The sequence below is a fragment of the Lissotriton vulgaris genome, chromosome 10, assembly GCF_964263255.1.
Source record: "Lissotriton vulgaris chromosome 10, aLisVul1.2, whole genome shotgun sequence".
Taxonomy (NCBI): Eukaryota; Metazoa; Chordata; class Amphibia; order Caudata; family Salamandridae; genus Lissotriton; species Lissotriton vulgaris.
This window is the reverse complement of record NC_141698.1, coordinates 1,119,970,785-1,119,997,650: the sequence shown is the minus strand read 5'-3', so window position 1 is coordinate 1,119,997,650 and position 26,866 is coordinate 1,119,970,785. Positions and strand designations below refer to the sequence as shown.

Below are 26,866 nucleotides of genomic sequence, written 5' to 3'. Positions count from 1 at the left end.
TGACATGGAATTAGAGAGTGTCCACACTTTCCTACAGGGGTGACAAAGCTCTAGAAATTTCTTGAGACAGAAGCTGCAGGGAGGTGGCACAGTAGGGGCTATTCCTCCACAAGGCCTGATCTGAAGAGTAGTGTTGATCCCTGTATGGAACCATGTGTACTGAGGGCGTGAGCACCAGAAAAGTACCAAAAATGCCCTATGAAATGCAGAGAGCAGCCCAGTCACAAGGTGCTCTGAAAAGAGTAGGGATTCTAGTTCAGAATATGTAAAAGTATATATGTTGTCCCAAGGACTTAATTCCTACAGTGAATGCGCTATTATGTGAGGGTTGGTAGAGAGGGAGAGGTCTCTACGCGATCTGCATGATCCTTTATTGGGTGTAATTGGCTCACCACAACTCCCTAACGTGCTCACGAGCCTGAGAAGTGAAATCACATTTCTTGTGAAATTTCTCAAAGGCCACAGTGCGCCTGAAAGGCTGCGGATGTAAATGTGTTTGTATTTATATAGCGCCTTCTACCCAGATGTCTCATAGAACTGTATTCATACCGCTGTGGAACCCTTCCTGGCTTTCCTGTGAGATGTCCACTCCTGGGCACCCCCAAGGTGAAGCCAGGCATCCAAGCGCTGCTGGAGCCGTGTTGAGATTAAGCAAGCTATTGCCCAGAGTCACAGAGTGGGACCCATGATTAGACTAGGAACCGAGGCGAGAATTATCAGGTCCGGGGAGATTGAGTCCAAGAGGCGGGAATTGAACGCTGGTCCCGGGCCAGACCTCTGCATCAGGGTCTGCCGCTCTAACCATTGAGCCATGCTTCTCCACCATGGCTGACACAGCATGTTGTCAATGTTGTTGTCAACCAATAAGGGGGGAAGGATGTTCACATTGGGACCAAACCCACATGCCCTTTGGGTTCAGGGTGTGATCACTCTGCCCCCCCCCCCCCCACATATTTGTTTAATTAATTTACATGACATAAGGACCAAGTCCCTTAGTTTTGGTATGGCTGCCAAAACATATTGTTTAGGTTGAAATCAACCAATCAGGATTGACTTGTCCCCTTTAAATTAGCCAATCAGCGCATATCTGGGCAACAACTGTCCATATATATTTTTTAACCATAATTCCTCAAAAACTACTGAATGAATTTATACCAATTGACAAACAGCACTGTCGGAGTACCAAGATCTAGCTTCCTGACAAATTTGGTGTAATTCTGCTTCTCAATAAGTTTATGGAAAATACATGGGGACTTTGGGGTTTTGGGACACCCCTTCTTTCCTGGCCCATACTTGATGGATCACTCATAAACTTTCCATGGACAAACTAGTCAAAAATTTGCGGTTACCAGTGGGTAGTTATAGTTAGGACCTAGTTTACATAGGAAGAGTATTTTTGCCAATAACTCTGGCATCGTTAGACAAATCATTGCACAAATTTCCAAACTAATTCAACGCTCACCCAGTGGATGCAGTCCCCGGGGCTGAAATCCAAACAGGGGGCGCACTGCCCCCCTCTCCATAGTATATTGGCTAGACCCCGGGGCTGGTGTGCCCTGGTTCTGCTTCAGCCTGGGGAGGCAGATCGCACGGCCCCCTCAGGGTCATAGATGTGCAAACAAAATGAGCAGAATAAAGGTCAGCAAGGAAGCAGAAAGAGGTGCAATAAAGGTCAGAAATTAGCAGAAAAAACAGAATAAAGGTCAGAAATGAGCAGAAATATAAAATAAAGGTGATAACGAGCAGAAAGAGGCAAAATAAGGATGAGAAATGAGTAGAAAGAGACAAAATAGAGGTCAGAAATGAGCAGAAAGAGTCAAAAGAGGCAAAAGAAAGAACAGCAAATAGCAAAAAGAGCCAAAATAGAGGTCAGAAACGAGAAGAAAGAGGCAAAATAAAGGACCGAAAGAGGCAAAATAGAGGTCAGAAAGGAGCTGAGAGAAGCAAAATCAAAGTCACAAATGAGCAGAGAGAGGCAGAATAAAGTCCAGCAACGAGCAGAAAGAGGCAAACAAGAGGTGCTATTCTGATCCTTTAGGATGTGCCTTCATCGTTTGATACAGTTTCCCATGAAATTCTATTACAACATCTCTCTGGGACTGGGATCTGTGATCAGGCCTGGAGAAGGTTTAAATCCTATTTGGAAGAGCTTCTTGCTTTTCCCTTCTGAGATAGCTATGCAAAATAAAATTAGTTGGTATTCTAGCTTTCAGGCTGTTTTTAGCGCTAAAACGCCCTTGGGCATATGCTGCGCTCTATAAAATGTAAAATCAAATCAAATCAAATCATGCAAACCTTTGGGCTTTTTGCCGGTGTCTGCATTAAAATCAGTGGTGCATGCGCTAATCACAATCAGATTGGACAATGTACTTTATCTAGGCTTATAAGATAAGTTGATCAAAACACAGGTTTGAGAAAAATGCAGCACTTCATTTGATCTTGGGTATTTCCTGAAGAGATCATATTTTTCCACATCTTCATACATTATACAGGCTTCCTCTAAAGAAGAGAATTCTTTTCAAAACTCTTAAGATCACCTATCATGCTTTTCATCATGAAAACCCCAAATATCTTGCATCGTGATTCCAACATTATGTCCCCTTGAGAGACCTGTGCTCTACTTTTGCCTTGTTTCTTACTGTCTCTCGATTCCCTCGGTCAAGAAGTGGAGGCTGGTCCTTCTCTGATCTATACAGAGCCACTTGGAGTCAGCTTCCTCTTGGGCTGCTCAAGATGCCACATGAATCAGCCTTTAAAAAAGCTTTAAAACCTCGCCTATTCCTATCTTCACTCAGTAGCTATTTACATTTTCCTTAGCTTTCTGAACTCTAGCATCGGGACAGTCCTCGGAGTAGGCCTGCCCTTTACAAATCTCATCATTCATTCATTCCTATTCTAAGCCATATTTAGATGATTTAAGTCTGTGTACACAGATGGCACACCCTCATAAATACAGTGAATGTGTTACCTTGATGCATTTACATCTCCGCAGAATGTGAGCCATAAACTACCTGAACAGTCTGTCCTAACCAATTAAGCGTTCAGCTTTACTAAGTGTTAGCTGGTTGTTAATTCCTGAGGGGCAGAGGATGTAAAGAAGCATTGCCTATGTTTAAGCAGAGTATTACATGGAGCATGTAGACTCCCCATTGATTGAGAAAGGAAAGAGGGAGTAAATGCCATAACCTCCTTTTTTGGGTAAAGTGCAAAGGGCTCTAAATAATTCACCCACCCAGAGCACCAAGGTGGTAAGCAAAACAACACGCACTTTGGCAAGGCGAGGGGGAAACAAAAGAAATATCATCACAGGGGAGAAATCCCCTGCGGTATAAGGGTAGTAAATAACACTTGCTCTTCGGCCTCTTTAGTTTGTTTCTGGAAGGAGGTGGTTTTCCCATCCACGATTAGTAAGTTAAGGATCATTACTGAAGGAGCAGAATAAGAAACAGAGGAGCTGACCCAAGTTCAGGCAGCAATGCAAATAGTGAAAATCATTGAGGGCAGAAATTAACAAAATGTAATGACACTGTACCCACAGCAAAATGCCTTCAATTACAGTTCCACTAGTAAGCCACAAGTGAAACAAAAGCATCTTGCTAGGGCTTTCCCCTGTATCCAATGGTCCTGGAATGTGGCCACTAAGATGCATTCAATACCATGAACAGGCCTGAAACCCACCTGAGCCAGATCTTACAGCTGTCTGTTCTGAAGCATATGGGACAAGGAAGCAGCAACAGTGATTGATTTGATTTGGAAACTTGTAAAGCGTGAACAAATGCCAGAGGGCATCAAAGCGTGAAATCAGTTAGTCTACCAGGGGGCAAGCGCATCATCCCTACACTAAAAAGACATTACAAGGCAAAAGACCAGGTCTTCAAGGACTTACGGAAAGGAAAATGATCTTACAGGCAAGAAATGGATTGAGGGAGAGTATTCCAAAGCATAGATGTCACCACAGCAAAGGATCTATCTCCCCATGTTCCCCTCCGAAACCTAGGACTGACCAGCAGGTTTTTACACAGAGAGCACAACTGTCTAGTAGGAACATGCCGTTAAAAGAGATGCTTAACTCCCTCAGGGCCTGATGAATAATGGATAAGGCATTACATGCCATTCATTTGGCAGCCGAGAACCAGTGCAGCTTCGGAATAATAGCAGAGACTGGATGATATTTAGGAAGATCCAAAACAAGTCTTGCTGCAGCCTTCTGGACTAGCTGCAACTTGCCAATGGCTGTCTTATTAATGTCCAGGTCGAGCGCGCTACAATGATCCATCCTGAACCTAGTCAGTGCCTCAGCCACAGTGAAAAAGATGGATAGTTACCTAGAGTAGTATGATGCATCTTGTTTTGCCAGTGGTACCTCTACCATTGATCGGAACAGTAGTGGATGCCAGAGATTCACAACATACATCCATGAGGGAGAGAACCAGAACACTGACCTATTAGCTTCATGGAGCTAGAGAAATTGACATAATGCCATTTAGTGTATGTAAGTCTTCCACAAGGTCTAAGCAAAAGATGGTGTCAATATTTTAATGTTGGCTCCTGGTAGTTATGCTTAGCAGCAGAAAATATGTAAAGATATTTAGTACAGTTAAAAAGTCAAAACATAACACAACGAAAACCCCACGACTCATTTAGAAAAATAAAGAAAGATGAAAATTGAAAAGGACAAAAATCCAATGAGGGAAATCAGAGAGGATTTTTTAAAGATTTAAAGTACAACGTGCTAGGAAAAAGTAAACCAGGGTGTAGGCGCAATTTCAGAATGACGTTGAGGGAGCATGGGTCTGATACACTAAGCGGTTTATCCAAGTCAAAGATTTAACCTTCTCACTTAGGGGCCGATTAGGATGGCAGTGAATCCGCATCCTCCGGGCCGGCGGAAGCCACTGCCGGCCTGGAGGATGCAGATTCATCGCCGCAACCACAGAAAACACCCTCTGCCAGATTAAGATGGCGGTGGGATTGCGGTGGGACCAGCGGCGGGGGGCAGGTCTGTCCGCCGCTGATCCGCGGGGTGTGGAGGGCTATTTGGTGGCAGTGTCTGCAAGACACCGTCGGCCAAATTAGGATGTGCATTAAAACATGCATTTCCACGGCGACTTTTCCGCCGTGGCAAAGCATGTGGTCTTTGGTGTTTGGGGGCCGGTTGCGGGCCCCCAGGGTGTCAGGGGTGAGGGATGCACATGGGGGGTACCTATGGTACCTCCCAGCATTTACATGCACAAAGCGGCAGGCACCGCGCGGTGCCTGCCGCTTTGTGCATGTAAATGTAAAACATGCATTTTTAACCTTGCGGCGGGTGCTGCTTCAAGCAGCCCCTGCCGCAAGGTTAAAGATATAGGATGTGACCGCCAGGGTGGAAGTCCTCTTGGGAAATGTTGGCCTTATCTCTAGAGGAGTACCAGGTCCTCCTGGAGCTTGTTTGAAAGGTAAAATAACACTGGTCATTATTGTTGCCTGCAGTGTAAAGAATTCTCTTTGAAAAGGCAAATAACTATCTCTTTATCTAGTGGAGCAGACAAGGCAGCATTGTTTTGTGTTGCTACTAACCGAAATTTTGATTAGGAGTAATACTGACGTCACTGAAAAGCTGCGCTGGCATTGGTCAAGCAGCAGGCATGTACTGAGCTCTGATTAGTTGGTTGGTGTGAGCCACGCTAGTATTGGTCGAGATAGCAGTTACGTAAAGAGTCGTGATTGGACTGTTGGTGTGAGTTGTGCTGATATAGGAAAATAATTGATAAATAGAATAGGTAGACTTACGGAAACGTTTCTTTCTTTTGTTTATTAGCGTAAGGAGTCAGAAAAATTAAGTTGCTTAAGAAAAGAAAGAATTTCTTTAACAGAGATAAACCAATTGTGACTAGAGAGGGAATTCCTATTCCATCTCCAAGAACGCCTGCTTCACATATGATGTTGGAGCGAGGATACCATACGTGTATGTGGTTGGAGCATTGAGTGGAGTATTCAAAAGATAATGGTATTATAGCTTTTCCACAGAACCGAATGCCAGACTTACACAGTATGAAGCATTAGGTGAATGGGAAGTTGAGGCATTCGAAAGAGAGAGATATAGAAGTAACAGACATTAAAGGAGTATGATGTTTAGATATCCTTTTGAGAAGAAGGAAGATAAGCTGAAAAGATGGAGGAGAGCGGTAATAACAGAAAGTTTGTACCAAGTCTTAGTTGCTGAAGATCAGACAGGAGACAAGTGTAAAGATAAAAAGTAAAATATAGAGACTTCAAGCTTAAGGGATAATCTGAATGGTTTTGATGATGAGTTGCTTGAAGATAACATGACCAAAAGACTTCCTCCATATGAAGAAAATTCAGGGGAAGTGACTCCAAGTGCACCACAATTGGGAACCCCAATAACTCCACAAGTCACAGAAATAGCTACAGTAGTACGACAACATTAAATGAATTTGTTGAATAAGGTCAAAATAGAGCAAGTCTAGAAATTGAATCAGTTGAATTTTAACGCGGAAGCAATGACGTTACTGATAACAATTGGTCCCGTAGTTCCATTGCATGGGGAAAAATGAATTTATAAAAAGTACATACGTTGACAATTCTTAGAAGTATCATCAGGAGCGAAATGATGACAGTAGGGACTGAGAATGGACAGGTTGACCCGAATACTACATTGTTAGATGTTCCAGTTTGAGAGATAAAAACAGAGACCCCTAGAAGAAGTATACAAATAGACCCAAGAAAAATAGGGCAGAGTGTCACTCCAATGGCAGAGAGTTCAGAAGGCCCTTCACCAGAAGAATTAAATAATTGGATAAAACAAATTGCAAAGCCAAAACCTCAACCACAGAGTATAAATGTGAGCCAATTGAAAGTAGATGTGGATGAGATGATTATTGGTACAATAAGTCAAGACAGAATATGGACTTACAGAGAGGAAGAACTGTTCTTCTTGTGTAAAAGTATTACTTGGAGAGCGAAGAATCTTTATGAGAAAATAGCAGAAGCTGCTGGTGAGTATGGAATAGACATAGAAAAGTCGAAAGTGTTGCAAAAATCATACAGATTGACCTTTACTGACAAGGATCTAGAGAGTTTCAATGCGTCGGGAAAAAGGTTGCAAATAAAACAATTGATGAATATTTTGAAGAAATGGGGAGATGTGGAGTGATGGAAAATTAAATGGATGAGAAAGAAAGACGAAGCAGCTGGTAAAGGTGCGTCTATGTTTCCGTTGAAAGAGACAGAGCAAGTTGGAAGGACGTGTCCAATGAGAGAGGTTCCAGGTAGTGGATATGTTCACATACCTTGGACCAGAGAGGATATATTTTCTTTCCCAAATGTTTTTCCCAGATTAAGAGAAACAACTGTAGAGTGGTACAAACAGGTAGAAAGGTTTGTGAAAGTTTCAGAGGTTTTGTTGAAGGATCTGGATGGATTGCTTGAGATTGTCGTTCCAACTGATTTATGGACAGAGTGTAAGATCATTGTCGATTGGCCAAAAGAAGAATATCCTAGAGACCCTAAAACAGATGCACCATCATGAAGTAATGAAAAAATATAATCAGGTAAACACTTATTTGAAAGGGAAAATTTCTCCAAAAGAAACAGATTGGGTTAAAATTGACAGGACGACCCAAGAACCAAAGGAATCAGTACATGCCTATTATGAAAGGTTGTTGCAGGTATTAAAGCAGGACAGAGGGTTTGAGAAAATTGGAGACAAAGATATGGGACATTTTGTGTACCGTTTTGTGTTTGGATTAAGACAAGAGATTAGAGATATGATACAGCAGCATTTTATTTGCTGGCAGAGCAAAACAGTTGATGAAATCCCAAGGTATGCAAAGTATGGTAGTGACAAAATTGATACAAAACATAAAAGGTTGAAAGAGAAAATGATGTGGGTTCAAGTGAAGGTGGGAGAGCAGCAAAAAACAAACAAAAACATTTAAACAGGTTACCAGATGAATGGTCAGAGTCAAATTGGTCAGGTAACCAGTGAAGGTAGAGGTAAAATTAGCAGAGAGGAATTTCCTTGTCATGTGTGCGGAAAGCATGGACATTGGAAGAACGAGTGTAGATCTGCTAAAAAGAATAATGGGGTAAATCAAAATTTAATACCACAGATGCAGAATGAGGTGTGTGTAAATCAACAGCAGCCGCAGCAGCAGATATTTGAAAGCTTTATTTCGATATAGAAATATCTTAAAAGCACATAGCAATAAAAATACAATTCATGTTATTAGTTAAAACACTTGATAAACAATTAAAAAAGACGAGATAAAACAGCATTAAACCATTTACAGCTTTGAGTTAGTTAGAAAAAAAACCACAAAAAAAACGGGGGAATACCTAACAAAAATTCATCACATAACTTTGAATTTGATCACCCATGCCCAGCTAAGGAATTTAGCTACCCCACAGGCCAGTACTGTATTAGGATCAGATTGTAAAATTCTTATCGCTGGGGCATAGCCTCTGGTCTCAAGTACGCGACAGACTGGTTTTAGCCATTTGGATCTGGGCTTATTATAGGCACTGCAAACAAAAAAGACATGATAGTTACTCTACAGTTACAAGTGCCACAAGCTCCCATGTCAAATAATGTAAATGCTCAAGGGTAAAGGTACAGTGCGAACACTGGATTTCACAGAGGTGATCAAGTTGGTAAGAATCAAAGTGTGCAAATGGTTCCGCAACACTGGTTGCAGTGCAATGAGAATGATTCAGACTCATCTCAATGATGGTGCCAGAGGGGGGAGGAAGAGTGCGTACTAGGCGCATCCTTGGCGGTAGATCAGTCAGGTCCATTAGTTGACGGAAAAGTTGAAGGTAATGATATTACATTCTTAGTGGACACTGGTGCTACCCGTTCAACTGTGAGAGCAGCAAAAATTCCGAACCTACCCCTCTTGGGAGAATGAGAGAAACTGTCCAAGTTGTAGGAGTCCCGAATAAGCATATTAGAACACCAGTCACAAATCCAATAGAAGTTCATATCGGAAACTTCAGAGACATGCACCGGTTTGTGGTATGTGACTCGAGTCCAGTAAATCTCCTAGGTAGAGATTTATTATGCAAGATGAATTGCACCATCTATTGTACGCCGGATGGTATTGCGTTTCAAATACTTGACGAGGATGTCAGATTTAAGATGATGCTAGCGAAGCAAGGGATAGAAGTGAATGAGTTGTTTTCACTTCTCACCGATGAGAATGTACCTGAAGAACTAAAAAGTGCAGTAAGATCCGATGTGTGGGATTTTTCAGGAAAGGAAATTAGCCTAACAATGAATGTAGATCCGATTCAGATTACAGTGAAAGAAGGTGCTGTATATCCAAACACAACTCCGTACAAAATGAGTCTGGAAGTAATTGCAGGAGTCACTCCTGTGATTGACCAAATGATTGAACAGGGAATTCTGAAAGAAATACTGAGCGTTCCTTGTAATTTGCCTAATATAGGAATTAAAAAGCTCAGTGGAAAATAAAGAATAGGGCCGTATTTATATTAAATATATTAAATTGTAGTACACTGTTGTCTACAGCAGTGATCCTTTACCAAATTCCCTGTGATGCGGAATAGTACACAGTGATTAATTTGTGCCAAGCATTTTTCTTTATTCCTGTACATCCAGAAAGCCAGTATTTGTTTGCATTCTTATTCGGAGACTGTTTATTGGCATGATGCCGAGTTCCTCAAAGGTATACAGAGAGTCCATAAATCTTTAATCAAATCTTGAAAAAAATGTCTGGAGACTTTAGTAATGCCCGGAAATTCAGTTTTTATTCAATACATTGGTGACCTGTTAGTGGCATCGAAGACACAAGAGGCATGTGCGTGTGTCTGGAACAAATTGAAGCAATTGTGATGGGATATCCAATTAAGGTGCATGTGCCACATTCTGTTGAGATCCTCTTAACTCACACCAGGACCCAATACATGACCTCTAGTCAGCTGGCTAAGTACGAGAGAGTGATTCTTGGTGCTGAAACGATGACTGTGGTTAGGTGCACAACCATGAATCCAGCAACTCTATTGCCGAATTCTTGTTGTGAGGAAGTGAGAGAGGAAGCGGATCACACTTGTTTGGATGTGACAGAACTATGCACCAAACCCAAGCCTGATATAGAGGATGTTCCATTGAAAAAATCAGAATGTGAAATATTTATGGATGGGTCATGTCTAAGAAATGAGAAAGGTGAATTATGCACTGCCTATGCTGTCTTGAAGCGTCCTATTTAAAAGTGTTAAACTCTGCTCAAATTGCTGATTTGATAGCTCTGATTAGAGCATGCAAAATTGCCAAAAGCCTGAGGGTAACCATATTTACCGATAGTCAATATGGTTTTGGGATTGTATACGACTTCGGTCAGCTATGGATGCAAAGGGAATTTCTGACTTCTTCAGGTTCCCCTATAAGAAACAGCAAAACTGTAAAAGAATTATTGGATGCTTTGCAATTGCCCAAAAGAATTGCAGTGGCACACATGTATGTGGAGATGATTATGTGACGAAGGACAACAGATACGCCGACCAAATTGCGAGTTTCTGTTCATGAAATGTAATGACCTTAAACAATTGAGAGGGAAAATACTGAATGCCATCTTATGTTTACTACCTCATTTGAAACTTGGATGAAGTTAGGCAGATGCAAGAAGCAAGTGATGATGAAAATGAAATTTGGTGTAATTCAGGCTGTAGAAAGAGAGGAGAGGACGCAGTGTGGGTCTATATAGACAAAAGACCAGCCCTGCCAGATTCTTTACTTTCCCATATGACCAGGGTGTACCATGGAATTGCTCATATTGGAAGAGATGCAATGATCAGACTCTTCAAGCAGTCATGGTATACCCCAAAGTTCAGGGTCATTGCAGAGAGCCTTTGCCAGAGGTGTGTCACCTGAAAGCAGCAAAATCCAGGCAGTAAGACCGTTGTTAGTTGGGGACGAATTGGAAAAGCAGGAGGACCATTTACTAGACTCCAATTGGATTCTATAGAACTTCTCCCATGTAATGGACTGAAATATGTGTTGGTTGTCGCCTGCTTGTTCTCTCGCTTGGTGGAAGCCTATCCCACGAGAAGAAATGACAGCCTAACTGTAGCTACATTGCTTTTGAGAGAATGGATTCCTAGGTTTGGATTTCCAGTCACTTTGGAGACAGATAGAGGAACTCACTTCTACAATGAGATAATTCAGATGATTTGTGCAGAATTACAAAATGAGCAGAAGCTGCGTTGTGCCCATCAACCTGAGGCATCTGGAGTGGTTGAGCAGATCAATGGCACTATAAAATCCAGGTTAGGGAAAGTGTGTGCATCCAAAACACTGAAATGGCCTAATGCTTTACCCCTTGAATTGATGAGTCTTGAGAAGCATTCCTGACAAAAAGTCTGGATTGAGTCCTCATGAAATCCTAATGGGAAGAGCAATGAGACAAGCATACATACCAGTGAACAAACTGATGAATATATCTAATGATCTAGTGCTTGATTATTGCAGATGATTGGCTGATCTGTTGCGTTCTGTGTCTCATCAGGTTGGAGAAAATGCCACTACAACACAGCGGAATCATGCTCATGATCTGAGTCCTGGTGAATGAGTTCTCGTCAGGAAACAAGTGTGGAAATTGTATTTAGAACCCAGGTGGAATGGACCTTATCAAATCATACTGGTGTCGGCAATGGCAGTGAAGAGTGGTGGGTTGCCAAATAGGATCCATGCAAGCCATCCCCGACGAGCCCCAAGTCCACTTGAAAGACCAAAAGAGCAACAACTGGTAAATCGAAGTCAAAGGCCAGTGGCTGAAGTGTGTGAGGCTGAAGAATCTAGAGTGGCGGATTCTGAAGAACGAACAGATGATTAACAGCCAAGCACAAGTCAAAGAGAGTGGGCACCAGATACTGGGTCTCAAGAAACTGCTGTTGAGCCAGAAGAAAGCAAGTTCACTGTTGAGCCAGAAGAAAGTGAGTTCACTGTTGAGCCAGAAGAAAGTGAGTTTACTGTTGAGCCAGAAGAAAGTGAGTTCACAGTGAACCAGGAGAAAATGAAATTACTGTTGAGTCAACAGAAACAGAGGTTTTTGAAAATCAGGAAGAAGAACAGATAGAATAAAGGCCAAATAAAAGAACATGTGAACCAGATGCAGAAGGTGAAAAAGTAGTTCAAACTAAGAAACCAAGAAAAGGTGATCCTTGGCCAAATGGAGGGAAAAGATTGAAGTACACTCCTGTGAGGAGAAAGTCAAAGAAAAGAGCAGAGCAAAGTAATGAGGTTTCAAGTCAAACAGAAGAAGAAAAGTCTCTCTTTCGCTACCGACTTCTCCCCCACAACTGCCTTCTCTGACCTACTTATATATCACCCTCCCTGGGCTATAGGAGAATTTTTAAACACCCTGCCCTCCACTACAGCTAATCTGGCATGCAGGCAATCCAATTACACACTGTTAGGGGATTTTAATATCCACTTCAACGACGCCTCTGACCACAGTGCCACAGAAATGACTATGAATCTTGCTGCACTACAATTCAACCAACTAGTGCTTAACCCCACACACATCAAAGGCCAACTATTAGATCCTGTTTTTAGCAATTGTGCGAATCTCACAGTTGAAATTCCTTCACCACTCCCATGGTCAGATCATTTTCTGACCTATCTCTCATGGATCACCTCTGATTCCCATATTTCGACTAACCCGACCATGCGCAGGACACAGAACTGGTCCAGACTTCCTCTTGACCGCTGGTTGACGGCTCTTGAAACCTCTAGGCCATCTAACAATCCTGATCCCATTCTAGCCAACGAAGAATAAAATAACTGGATACACAACTTCCTGGACACCGTGCTCCCCATAAAATGCTCGAAAACAAAGCGCAGCACCGCAACTGCACCCTGGTACTCCCCCAGTCTACAGGAAATAAAACGAGGCTGCAAAAAATTAGAAAGGAAATGGTGACTTGATTACTTCCCTTCCAGTAAAATTGCATACAGGGAAGCAATAAAAACTTACAAGAACAAAAACAACATTTTTCAATCAACCTGTCAGGATTATGGTTACGAGCGGGCCGCTGTCCGCGAAATGCGTACCATTTGGCACCTCACCCAACCGGAACTACATTTCCCAGAGGGCCATGCGGTTACGCAACGTAATGACGCTAGCCACGCAGTCCCCAGAAATATATCAACCAAGCGGCTGCTGTCGGTGCCGATAATTCTTACCAAGCTGGGGTAAAGGTTTGTAGAAGAACGGTGAGGCGACACAATCGTGAGTAACAGCAGTTTTGTGAGGACTTTTAGCCTGGATTTTCCCGGATCAGTTTCAGGCTGTGTTACGAGGTGTCGTCCTGGTGATACTCTCGGCTGGGTGTATACGTCTGTTTTCCCTGTTGGATGAGAAGTGCGGCTGCCTTCTCTTGCGGGGAAAAAGAACTTTATGTACATATTGAATTGTTTGTTTAACACAGGAGTGGAACGAGGGTTCGTGACGTACTGTGGATTCATTTAAACTTGTTCTCCTGTAAATAGCAGTTTGGGCTCAAGCTGCTACTTGTGTATAGTCTTCTGTGGATTACGAAGGAGTGACAAAGACTTTTCATTGCACGTGAACCTTCAACACATAAATGTGTGAGCTGACCTGATACGTGGGTGAAGAAACCTCTTGTGTTTTTGATATCATTTGTCTGCCGACAATCTTGTTTTGTTATTTTTTCTTCAGTGCAGGAGAGAACCTACAAAGGGGGGTATCTAAACAAACGGAAACGTGCAGCCCAAGGCAAAACACTGAAAGAAAGCCAAGGTGAGGTACTGAACTAATGTGCATGCACCGGTGAGGAAGATAGCATCACCTTATATTATTTCTTGTTCTCTTTCAGTTGGTTGCCATTTCGGATAGTACCCTAGCCTTTCTCTCCTGTTTATAAAGACCTCCTATTTTCCTTTTCAGGTATGAGTGTAAACACACAGGTGTCTTTTGTTATGTAACTCATTGTATGCAGGCTTGAAAGTGAAAGATAGGGAAGAGGGTATTATTCTAAACGCATTGTGTCTGTCGTTTCAGATCTCCTTCCCCACTGTCCCTTTCCTTTCCCGCGCTCACTGGACCATTCTGCTAGTCTGTGGTTACCCAGTCAGGCAGCAGGGTTTTTGCGAGGGTGTGGGTAAAGGGCTTTCAGCACAGCCCCGAGGAGTAGTGCGACGGAGCCTGACACAAACTTCTTCGAAGAAAAAATTAAAGCAACTGCTTTCAGGCCCAAAGAAATATATCAAATTTCTAAAACTCTCCTTAAACTCCCCGAAAAGTCACCCAACATCAGCGATGCACAAATCCGCTGCAACAATCTTGCAGTGCTTTTCTCTAAAAAAATACTAACAATCTACACCTCCTTTCCATCCATCCAGCTTGACATAACTCCCGTCAATCCCTCGAATGTGGAACGCCGTCTCTCAGCCACTTTGGATACCCTCCCCCTGCTCGATCCCTCCAAATTGGAACCCCTTTATGCATCAGGTGAAATCCGGTTCCCCCCTAGACCCGGCACCCCCACACGCCCTGTTTCCAGCGATTGGTAATATTCTCCCCACCATACTTGACATGCTCAATGCCTCCCTGTCCTCCGGCATTGTCCCTCCCCCCTGGAAACGGGCCATGGTTAAGACCCTCTTGAAAAAAGGTCATTACCGGCCAATCTCCTTGTTACCATGGCTGGGCAAGGTCATGGAGAAATATGTTAATACCATACTGACAGAGTTCCTGGAGAACAAACATTTGCTCGATCTTTCCCAGACAAGTTTCCGTCCCATGCATGGTGCAGCAGCAATCATCCTCCTTGACTTAAGTGCCACATTTGACACGGTAATTCATGACATACTCTTACATCGACTCATCAATTTGGGAGTCTCAGGAAAAGCCATTAAATGGTTTAAATCATTCCTGGCAGACCGATCCTTCCAGGTCTTTGAGGGCGAAAACAACTCTCCCAGCAAGCCACTCAGTTGCGGTGTGCCCCAGGGCTCCTCCTTGAGCCCCATGTTGTTTAACATATATATGAGCCCCCTAGCTGAGGTTGTTCATCCCTTCGGCATAACAATCATCACTTACGTCGACAACACTCAGCTAGTGCTGGCCCTTAACCAGTCCAACACCGCCCATACCAACCTGAGTGGATGACTGGAGGAGGTGGTTAAATGGATGACATTGTCCTGTCTAAAGTTAAACGAAGACAAAACGGAGCTTATGCTCTTGGGCAATGCCCCCAAGCTCATTATGAACTCACTGTGGCCCCCCTGCCTTGGTCCTGCCCCAGCACCAAAGGACACGATCAAGAGCCTGGGCATCTGGCTGCATAACACCCTCAGCTTTAACCATCAAGCAGCTAAACTTGCAACCACCTGCTATGGTCTACTGAGGCTACTCCGGAAGATTCTTCCCTACTTCCATTCCAGGCGAGACAGATTATGGTCCAGGACCTCATTCTGTCATGACTGGATTTGGGGAATGTTCTCTATCTAGGAGCCCCTCAGTCCACTCTGCGCAAGCACCAGGTCATCCAAAACTGCGCAGCCAGAACACTCCTTCGGATTCCCAGTCGACTCCCAATCAATTCTGGTCTGAAAAAGCTCCACTGGCTCCCGGTCTGGGAGAGAATCGAATTTAAGGCTCTCTGTATTGTCCACAGGGCCTTCTGGAAGACAGAGTACCCAGGATAAAAAGAACCAGATGTGGTGGCCGCTCTTTTCCTTATAAAGCGGCCAAACTCTAAAACTCTTTCCCCCTGCACTTGCGTTCAGAGTCTAATCTGCTTCAATTTCGTATTCTTTTAAAAACTCTTCTTTTAATAAACCTCTATAGTTTCAACTGTTTCCCTGCACGTGTTGTTCGCTGCGCTAGAATGCATAAGGGTAGCTATTGCGCTCAATAAATTGTCTTTTCATTCAATTTCATTCAAGAGTCAGGATGTCTCCCATCCCAGTTGCTCCCCTTGCTGGTCTGCTTGACCGGAGCTGCTTTCCTTATACCTTTTTCTTTCCCCTTACCTTCTATGCCCCAAAGGACACATGTCTCTGTTATGTTATGCTCTATTTACTCATGTGACCGTGTAACATTGTTTTCTATGTGTTGTTGTTATTCTATGCTCTAGTAACACACATTTTGCTGTGTAACCCTGTTTTCCTTTTCCCATCTTTTAATATGCTCTTGTAACTGATGTCATTTGTACCTTGTATCTCACTGATCCTTATTTAAAGCGCTCTGATGCCTCTGGGTCTAGCCAGCACTATAAAAAACTTTTTTTTTTTACGTTTTCAAAACCTTTATTGATGATTAGCACGGTACATCAGTGTGATACATCCTAGCAAGGTAACTGTTAGCCCACGATACAGAGCATTAACACCTTCCCGTGCTCCCAATTCGAGTATTTATAAAGTATGAAGAGAAAAGGTAAAAGTAAGAAATACACAAACAATATCTCCCCACCTTTAAAGATAACTTATACACTATGTTGCAGGCAATAAAAAGTAGAATAATAAAGCGGGATACAGTTCATGACACATTGGGTATAAAGGCAATGCAGCGTTCTAGCGTAGTACATTTGGCAGCTGCGCCATTCCAGTGACAATACTCAGGCAAACAGATATCTTCCTGCTGAAGCGGTCATCGCCCCAGCATCCCAATCACAACCGCAGGATACCACAGATGTCCTTTTTTCAATAGTACAATAGCCTTTGCACAACACTTCTGACACCTGCAGCGCGCGCAGGTCACATCAATGACGTCCCTCTGAGTACTGTGGTGCCTACTGCTCTGGAGAAAGTAGTGGGGCGTGGGGTGAGCCATCGTTCTCCCAGTGACCATGTTCCACCTCCCCTGCGTCCCCTGTCTCCTGTCTAAGGAGATAAGTAGTGAGTGGATCCCAGATGTCTTTCAGTCGTGACCTTATAGGGAGCAATTCTGCATAGGAGTGCATATGATCCTGCCAAGTGGTCATAGAGTGGATCCAGGATTTGAATTTAGGGCCTCTACCTCTACCCCACCTGCATGCCACTAGGCGCTTAGCTAAGAGTAAACCCATAGCCAGGAACTCATTATGAATTGTGGTACTATCATGTGTCAGCCCTAGGGGGGGTGGTTTGGCACGCAATGGAGGCAGACGTGGTAGGGTGGAGCTCCGATCCGAGCTCCCCTTCCCCGGGCCGATTCTCCGTCCCAAGTATCCTGTTCAGGCTGAAACTGCGGGCGGAACCGGGGATAACACCCACCCACCCACCATCGATTTTGGGGCTGATCGCCTATTTGACTCCGCACCGGCACTGCCTGGGGGACTGCGGCCGCCCCGGTCGTCGCTGTCCTGGCGTGCCCGCCTACGTGAGTCCGTGGCCTCGATCAGATTGCTAGGCCTGAAGTTGCGGCCTACACAATGCCCTGCTGGGACCCACAGCGACTGTGGAGGAAGATCGGGTGGCTCCCCCCACCCCCAGAACTGTATTGTTGAGGCGGCCCCCCCGTAACGCTGCACCCCCACCGGACCAAGCTACCGTGAGAAACTGCCGTGGCGCTGGTACGGCGAGGCGGATCCATGCTCTGGATGGTGCCGGGTCCTGTGGTAGCTGCAAGCACGGAGACGCGAGGTGGGCCGTGCTGAGATCCTGCACCGTCGGCTGCACTGTAAGTGTGCCCGGACACGCAGGAGTGCAGTCCACCGCTTCCGGCACACCAGAAAGGCCTGCGACAGGAGGGAGACGCACCGCCTGGGGGTCTACAGCCGCCTTGCACATCACTGCCCCAGAGTGCCCGACTATGCGAGGTCGCGGCCTCAATTAGAATACCAGGCCTCGAGTTGCGGCCTACATGGAACCCGCGGCGTCTGTGGAGGCTGGCCGAGCGGCTCCCCCCACCCCCTAGAACTGTGTTGTTGCTGTGAACTCCCTGTGACACTACACACCTGCCGGGCCTCGACGCCGTGAGGAATTGCCGCAGAGGCAAGGCGACTCCATACGCCAGATGAGGACAGCGGGATGCCCCGCTCTGAGGTGGCTGCAGGTGCGGTGGACTGCACTGAAATCTTGCACCGACGGCTGGGCTTGCCATGTGGCCGGGTGCACCGAAGCACAAACCACCGCTTTCAACACACCAGCAGGGCCTGCGGTGAAAGGAGGACGCCTGCTTGCCCCCGAGCCGTGCTGATACGCTGCTGGCCCCTGGAGGCTGAGCCGCCACACGTTTGGAGTGACACCCCGCTGAGCGGCGACCCGCCGGTGCGGACCCTTGAGACTTGAGGTACCGGGGCTCTTGGGGGCGGACTATTGGGAGACGACGGACACCCGGGGCTCACCAGGGCATGCCCAGTCATGGACCATATCTCGGCCTGGAGAGAAGGGACCTCCATCGTTGACCACTGGCGAGAAACCCCCTGGCGACTAGTACTCCTCTGCAACCATCTCCTTTCGGCGGCGAACATGGGTCACGGGGAGAGATGATGGGGTGAGGCGGGCCCCCTGGGAGATAGGCGCTGCGTGCCTCCGACTGGACACTCGCTCCCCTGAGAGTGCTACACTGGCGGGGACGGACAGTGTGTGCCAGACGGCAAGTTGACATATTGTGGCGCCTGCGCCCCTGCTGTGCGCCCTTCTCACCTGCCCTACCATTCCGTACCTTCCCAAGAGGACACAAACGCTAGCTCCGGTCCCGCAGAACGGAGCTGCGAGAACTGCCTGCTGACGCTCTAACTGGCACGCCACACGCCCGGTCTGTCCCCAGGGGCGCTGACCTCCGGGAGGCTTGACTAATCATCAACCGGTGCTGTACACCACACTCTGAGACGACCCCTCTCGAGCGCAGAGGTCACTCTCACGCACCGCCTGGCCCATGTCTGGGGGGGTGAAGACACGCACTGGAACCGGAGGCGCATCGACAAAAGGGAAACAGGTCAATTCGACGCACAAGATGGATGCTGACCATGTTACGTCAAAACTAGGCAACGTACTGGCTGTCATGGAACGCCTCGAAGAATCCCTCCAACAAACTCGCACCTCCCTGGAAACTAAAATTGACGGCGTGGCAATAGACCTGACCCACCTCAAGACCGACCACAAGAAACTGCAAGACCGCACCACAACCTTGGAGGGAGCGGTGGCGACACTGGAACACAAGGTGAGCCAAGTGGACAAGCACATACAAGCACATACAAGACCTCCTCAACAGGGTAGAATTTTTGGAAAAATGCGCTGAGGATGCGGAAGGGCAGGCGAGAAGGAATAACATCAGACTGGTTGGCATACCAGAGAAATGGGAAGGGATGGACCCCACATGACGAGTGGAGGACTGGCTGAGAGACCTACTACCGGAGGACACACTATCGCCACACTTCGTGGTGGAACGTGCGCACCGCGTACCCACGAGGTCCCTCCCTACTGGCTCCAACCCCAGGCCATTGATCCTTCGTGTCCTCATCTACAGGGACCGTGACACGATTCTACGTGAATCTAGGAAGCTCGGCGAAGTCCGGATTGATAACACCACAGTGATGTTTTTGCCCGACTATACTGTACAGGTGCAGATGGCGGGGTAGCTGAGGCACCTTGGAAAGCACAGGGAACCACCTCGATGTCGCGCACACCAGGATCGAGGCGGCACTGTAGGCGCAGATCACCCACACCTCCCCACATGCAAGAGACGGTGACCCGCTCCCCACCAGCGGACCTGATCCTGCAGGAGCAACAAGACGCATTGCGCAAAGTTACGGAAATCAGCGGCTCCCCGGTGCCGTCCTCTGCCCCAAATGCCAGCCCGCACACGTTTCCAAGTGGCGACGAAGCTATCTACGGACTGCCGGACTCCCAACTATCCATGGATCTCCTGGACTTCACGCCACAGACAGCGGACCTTCTCGCCTGAGGAGGGGCCCGGAGTTCCCCCCCACGGTGCATGGCCAACATTTTCCATGTCTGCACTGTTCTCGCTCGCCTTGAGGTGAGTGGTATTCAATGACGACGGGCGTGGGGACCCTCTTGCTCTGAGTGGAAAGGTGGCAACGGGACGCAGTGAGTAATATTTTGCCGACTTCACACACACTTGCTTTATGTCGCCGCTGCGATTCTCCCTTTGCCGTGGTCACATGTACACTAGCGACTTATGGTCCGGAGGTGGGAACCCCCACACAAACTTTCCCTTCACCCTTTGGCATCGGACAGACATTTTCCCACACCATTGGGCGGGCTGGTGCCCGGTGCTGCCTGCCGGATAAGGCCTTTCTTTCTCGGCCCGGGGTGGGACGATACCCCCTCTGTGGACAATATTGTTACTTAGCCCTTTTTGTGCCATTCACTTAGCAACCCCTAGAACTATATAGTTTATTTAGCTCACTTGAGTGTTTGGACGGCGGCATGTTGGGCAGCCGACCTTTTGGCATTTTCTGTTGTATTGCCTTTTCTTGGCTCTTTGTTTTCCCTGTCTCCCCCACCCCTTTGCACCTGCGTGGGTCACTACCTAATGTGTTTGCAGTTATGATTAGACTAGAGGCGGGGATGGGGCTGAGGGGTCTGGGGGGAGCTCCAATTAGGAGACCGGGGTCAGATGGTGAGAATAGAACTTACATAGACGGCGACCATGGCTGAAATCCAGATATGTACCTGGAACGTCAGGGGCATGCACACACCGGCACGAAGGTACCAGATCTACTCTTATTTAAAACGCCATAAGATAAATATAGCACTGTTACAAGAAACGCATCTGAACAGAACGGAAGTGCGCGCATTACACCGCAGGTGGTGTGGACAACTATACGCCACAGAGTACTCCTCCTTTGCCGGTGGAACCCTCCTGTGGGTCCGTCCTGGGACCCCTTAGGCGGCCTCAAGCACCAATATAGATCCTGATGGTAGATACATAGTGGCCCAGGGTAGACTGGATGGACAACAGGTAGTACTGGCCTCCTTATACTCCCCGAACACTGACCGGGGCGGTTTCTTCGCCCGACTCTTGACGACATTGGCGAGTTGGCATGGTGTCTCGTGGATCTTGGGGGGCGACTATAATTGTATCTTAGACGTGACGCTGGACCGCTCCTCCCCACCTCAAGCTGGCACGCCGGCACACGGCGCCATGAAAGCGCTGATCGGCTGGGCCACAGAATGGGACCTACATGATGCATGGCGGGCACACAACCCTGCGACAAGGATGTATTCCTATTATTCAGGCGCACGCGATCTGCATGTGCGCTTAGATAGATTTATGGTATCCGCTGACCTCCTCCCCCTTGTTGCAGACACGCGCTACATGGGCCGCACTCACTCAGACCATAACCCACAAGTCCTGGCCATTGAATGGGAGCGTCTGCACCCGCCCATCCCTACTTGGCGACTCCAACCGACCCTCTTGTTAGATGCGGCTTTCCACGACTCCCTTCTCACGCAAACCGCGCAATATTTTGAGGATAATTCTGATACGTCGTCCTCCCCCCAGATTGAGTGGGACGCCTTTAAAGCTCTGATTCGAGGGCACTGCTTGGGTACACAGGGACACATGCAGAGACAGCTGGAGGGCGACTTAACAAGGCTGGAAGCTGACCTGCTCAGTCGAGAACAAGATGCGGTTGATGGCGCTAGTGACCCCTTGACGGAAGCACAGGCGGAACATACGCGCCTCCTAGAACGCCTATGCAACCTTAATTATGCTGCCCACTCAGCGCGCACGCACCACGTAGGTGACAAACCTGGCAGGCTACTGGCCGGCTGATTACACAGGAGGATCGCACGGCCCCAGTGTTGGCGATACAAGTAGATGGGAGGGGGCTGCTATACACACAGCGCCACATACACGAAGCATTTACAGCCCACTACGGAGTGTTATATCGCTCCCGGCTCCACGTCCCGCATCCAGACATAGCGGAATACCTCTCACCGTTACCAATGCCAAGTCTGACTGATGCACAACGGGACGAACTCGGGGCATCGCTCACGCCTGAGGAACTTCGCGCCGCCATTTTCAACCTGTCCAACGGTAAATCCCCTTGCCCGGACGGTTTACCGGACGAATTTTATGAGGCCGGCTCGGACATCCTCATTCCTGAGCTGCTGAAGATGTATGCTGCGGCCGCGGAAAACTCCTCCCCTCCTCCCACGCTTAATGAGGCCAACCTTGTCTCCATACTCAAGCCTGGCAGAAACGGCACCCACATGGGCTCTTATCGCCCCCTGGCTCTCTTGAACACGGATTATAAAATACTCGCCTCTACCCTAGCCCAGCGGCTAGCCCCCTTGGTCCCAACTCTAGTACACCACGACCAGAACGGCTTTGTTACAACATGCCACACCTCTTATAACATTCGCCCCCTGTTCCGTATACAAGAATACGCCACCCGCCACTGGCCACGAGCAGGGTGTCTGGTGTAGGACCTCGAGAAGGTGTTTGATTCTGTAGAATGGCCATATCTGAGGGCAGTAATGGAGAAATACGACCTAGGAAGTGGCTATTGGGACATGGTTGACTTGCTGTACCACAGGCCCACGGTCCGTGTGCGCATAGGCAAACTGCTTTCTGACGCTATCCGAGTGCGGAGGGGTACTAGACAGGGCTGCCCCCTATAACCCCTGCTGTTTTCCTTAGCCATGGAACCCCTAGCCACGATCCTCCGGACACAGGGGGACTAGTGGGGAATCCCGATGGCAGACGGTGTCCATGTGATCTCGCTTTACGCGGACAACCTCCTCCTATATGTCAGAGATTTGACCAATGTCCCGAGATCTCTCACTGACATATTCCAGACCGTAGAAGATATGTCGGGATTAAGAGTCAACTGGTCCAAGTCAGGAGCCTACTCCTTTAGCCCGGATACGCCTGAGAGCGATATCCACCTCGGCGGCGAGAGGCTGCAGTGGTACTCCACTACGTTCCGATATTTGGGAATTCACATATACCGGATCCCCTCGGACGTGCTGGAGGGGAATCTGATGCGAGCGATTGCCTCTATTCGTACGCAGGTAGGCTTTTAGAAGACTTTGCCCCTGAATGTGCCCAGCCGAGTGGCTCTGACAAAAATGATAGTCCTACAGCAGCTGTTATATTATTTTGCCAACATCCCGTCCTATGTCCCTATCAAGGTTTTTCGCGACCTAGAAGTCTTGCTTCGTGGTCTTATCTGGAACACAGGCCGGCCCCGTGTGGTGCTGACAAAGCTGTATATGCCCACTGAATCGGGAGGCCTGGCGTTCCCCAAAATGGAGCTGTACTACCTGGCGGCGCAGCTGCAATGGGTGTCGGGATGGCTATGCGGCAACAACTTGAGAGACACTGCCACGGACGCCACCACCTGGACCCAGATGCAGGTATGCACCTTGTTTCATCCACTGATTTGGGCCCCCCACCGAACCCAATTGCACTTAGCAGTGGCGTGCAGATGCTTCCTACGATGTCTGCGGCTCACCCGAACGACCACGCCGTATGCCCCGATACTCTCCCTGCTGGGCACTCCCAGGGTGGCTGGGGTGCTGACGGAGGCTATGCTAGAGAGTTGGTCACAGGCGGGCGTGGAAACACTGGGGGACCTTTATACAGACGAAGCCCTACTTCCTTTTGCTGACCTCACGACGAGCACAGACCTCCCAGCTGGGCAATTCCTATTGCATGCGTCCCTCATACACACACTGACCGCCGCCTGGGGCGACATATCTGAGGAGCTGCCAATGCACCACTTCATACAATACTTACATGCTATGGGCAATGGTTCCCACATTGTACACTAGTTGTCGCAGGCCCTACTGACCCATATGCAAACCTCCACCCTACAGCTGAGAGAAAAGTGGGCGATGGATAGAGGGAGAGATTGGACTGATAAAGAATGGGCGATGGTGCTGGTTGGGCCGACTAATGTCCCACGCAATCCCCGTTTCAAGGTCATACAATTTTATATATTGCACCGAGCTTATCTAACACCCGATAATATTAACAGGTATTTCTCAGTCACCGACACTGCCTGTCAGCGCTGTTCCCTAGTTGGAGCGGACCTCTTACATATGCTCTGGCTGTTCCCCGCCATCCAGCCGTACTGGGACGAGATCACGACACTGCTCACGCGATGCACTAACGAAAACGTGCCGCGAACGTGGGAAGCCTGCATCCTGGGGCTCTATAAATGCACCAAATTGAACAAGGTGCCGACCAGGTTCTGGGACCTGGGATTGATCACGGCCAAACGCCTCCTGACCAAACGATGGAAGACCAGTGCACCACCACATACCCAGCATTGGTACACGTCCTTTACCAATTGGGCACAGGCGGAAAGCACAGTGCTACACCGAGAGGAGACGGCGGAACTCAGGAAATTCCCCATTGCGCAGCTCTGGGAGGACGTCCTTAAGTCCTTTCAGCAGGCAAGTTTGGAACAGGGTATCACCTGAAGAGGCCTGTACCTGGACCAACCCGTGGACACGGGGCCCTGCGGAGCATCCGTGCGCCAACTGCCCCCCCCCTCTGTGACTAGACCCATGCCAAAGACTTGCGCCTTTGAATAGAGGCCGCAACACGTGCGTATGAAAAGAGCCGCACCCACAGCCCCCTCACGCTCCAGGTTGCTAGCGATTCTTAGACTGCTTTACACGATCAAGTAGTTTCTACCCTTTCCCTTCTCCCACATGACAAGACCCGGTCCCACGCCTTGAGTGTGGCTGTTGTGCTTGCCACACTCAAGAGACATCACCCATGCGCTCCTGCGCTGACCCCCCTCGCGCCCCCATCGCTCTCTCACCTTATCTCGATCCCATACTACCGAATCTCATCTATAGCTGCAACCCTCCCTCCTTCTTTACACGCAAATGGACACCTTCACCCTTCCATTGTCCTCCTCCTCCTACCTCCCCCTGATATAGTTCACGTTTTTTTTGTTTAAACGCTGGTCATGTTTCACGACCGAGACCTCTCTCTCTTTGTTGGCGAGACACTGCACATGTTGTGCATGTGATATTGGTAATCATGTTCCTGTTGGCACTTGATACCCACTTTGCAACCACATGCCACAAACTCCCAAACGCATGACCTGGGGGATATGACCGGGGAACATGACACCCGGAGGCGGACAGACAGTTATGTGTAGTGATCACTGCTCCCGACCTCCACACCAACACCACCGATATTGGAGGACAAAGCACACATAGAGACACCAGACACACCAGCTAGGGCTATGGCGATCTCTTCCTGACACCGCCGCTAAACGAGACTACTCCTTTGACTTGGTGCGCTATACCACCACCTACCTATTCACGTTAGAGCGGCATCACATGCGACTGAGCTCTAGCTTTTCTTACTCCTGTTCTCGCTGTCAATTACTGTCATGGTTATTCACTATAATTCCTTATGAACACGAACTACTGATAGCATGTTTCCGATGCAAGAGAACCATTATCACACTACAGAAACAATAAAAGACACAGACCTTCTTCTTCATCGTGATATACAATGTATGATGTGTACGTTTTTTTTCTTCTTCCTTTCTGTTCCTTCACGCCGCTGGACCCCTGGGTTGTCGGCTACACGGCTGTGTTATCCCGCCAATATTTCATGTGATTCGTGCTTTACGCGGCCGGCCCCCTGGGGTTGTGGGCTATGTGCTGTGTAAACCAAATTCTGTACAATAAAGGTCTTTAAACATAAAAAAAAATAAAAAAAATCATGTTTCTGCCCTAGGAAGGCCACAAGGGGAGTTGGCTCCAGCTCCACCCCCAACATATCCGAAAGTCCCTTAAAAACCTGTGTACAGTAGTCATTCACTGCAGGGCAGGACCATTCCAGGTATAGAAAGCCCACCTCCTCTGTCCCACACCACTCACATCTCGTATTGTCTGTGAGGTGAAATCTGTGTAGCTTAATGGGAGTGTGGTATAGACGGTGTAGGAAATTAAAATGAATGAGGTGCAGCCGACTATTGCCTGTAATTCTGTCTGTCTGGGTGCAACTCAGTTTCCATTGATCATCTGTGAGAGGCCTGTCAAGGTCTGCGTCCCAAGCCTGTCTAGCGCGCAAGGTGCGGGTCGGCAAGGCGCCCTGCATGTGTTTATACAAGAGGGATACGGAGTGTCGGGGGGCCTCTTGTTGCAATAGCACGTGTAGGGGTGCAAAGATCTCTGGTTCCTTGGGGAAATCAGGAGCAATAGGTCTGATACTTTGTCTGAGCCGTGTGTACAAAAAAGTGTCAATGAGAGTCGGTGTGTGTGTTCAGAACAACTTTTCAATCGAGCGGAATCGGCCTCCATTATAAAGGTCTCCCCAGGTATGTACCTTCAGTTTAGTCAACATCCTACATCATATCTCCTCGCATGTCACTTTCAGCCTGGGCCATTCGACAGGGGTAAGCGAGGGGAGTATAAGAACGAGGTGTTACCTAGGATCCGGGCTATTTGTCGCCATGCCACCACTGTACAGTCCACAGTAGATGGGTCCCTTCCCCTCTCCTTCACTGTTGTGAACCAATCATGTTATTAGTTAAAACACTTGATAAATAATTAAAAAAGACGGGATAAAACAGCATTAAACCATTTACAGCTTTGAGTTAGTTAGAAAAAAAAACACAAAAAAAACGGGGGAATGCCTAAGAAAAATTCATCACATAACTTTGAATCTGATCACCCATGCCCAGCTAAGGAATTTAGCTACCCCACAGGCCAGTACTGTATTAGGATCAGATTGTAAAATTCTTATCGCTGGGGCATAGCCTCTGGTCTCAAGTACGCGACAGACTGGTTTTAGCCATTTGGATCTGGGCTTATTATAGGCACTGCAAACAAAAAAGACATGATAGTTACTCTACAGTTACAAGTGCCACAAGCTCCCATGTCAAATAATGTAAATGCTCAAGGGTAAAGGTACAGTGCGAACACTGGATTTCACAGAGGTGA

General features: G+C 47.4%; 1 protein-coding gene across 1 annotated transcript in view; it reads right to left on the bottom strand.

The window, feature by feature from the left end:
• Nucleotides 1–26,866, bottom strand: part of LOC147689423 (vomeronasal type-2 receptor 26-like) — a 508,280-nt gene that overhangs the window by 162,430 nt on the left and 318,984 nt on the right. The gene's annotated exons all lie outside the window — the stretch shown is intronic.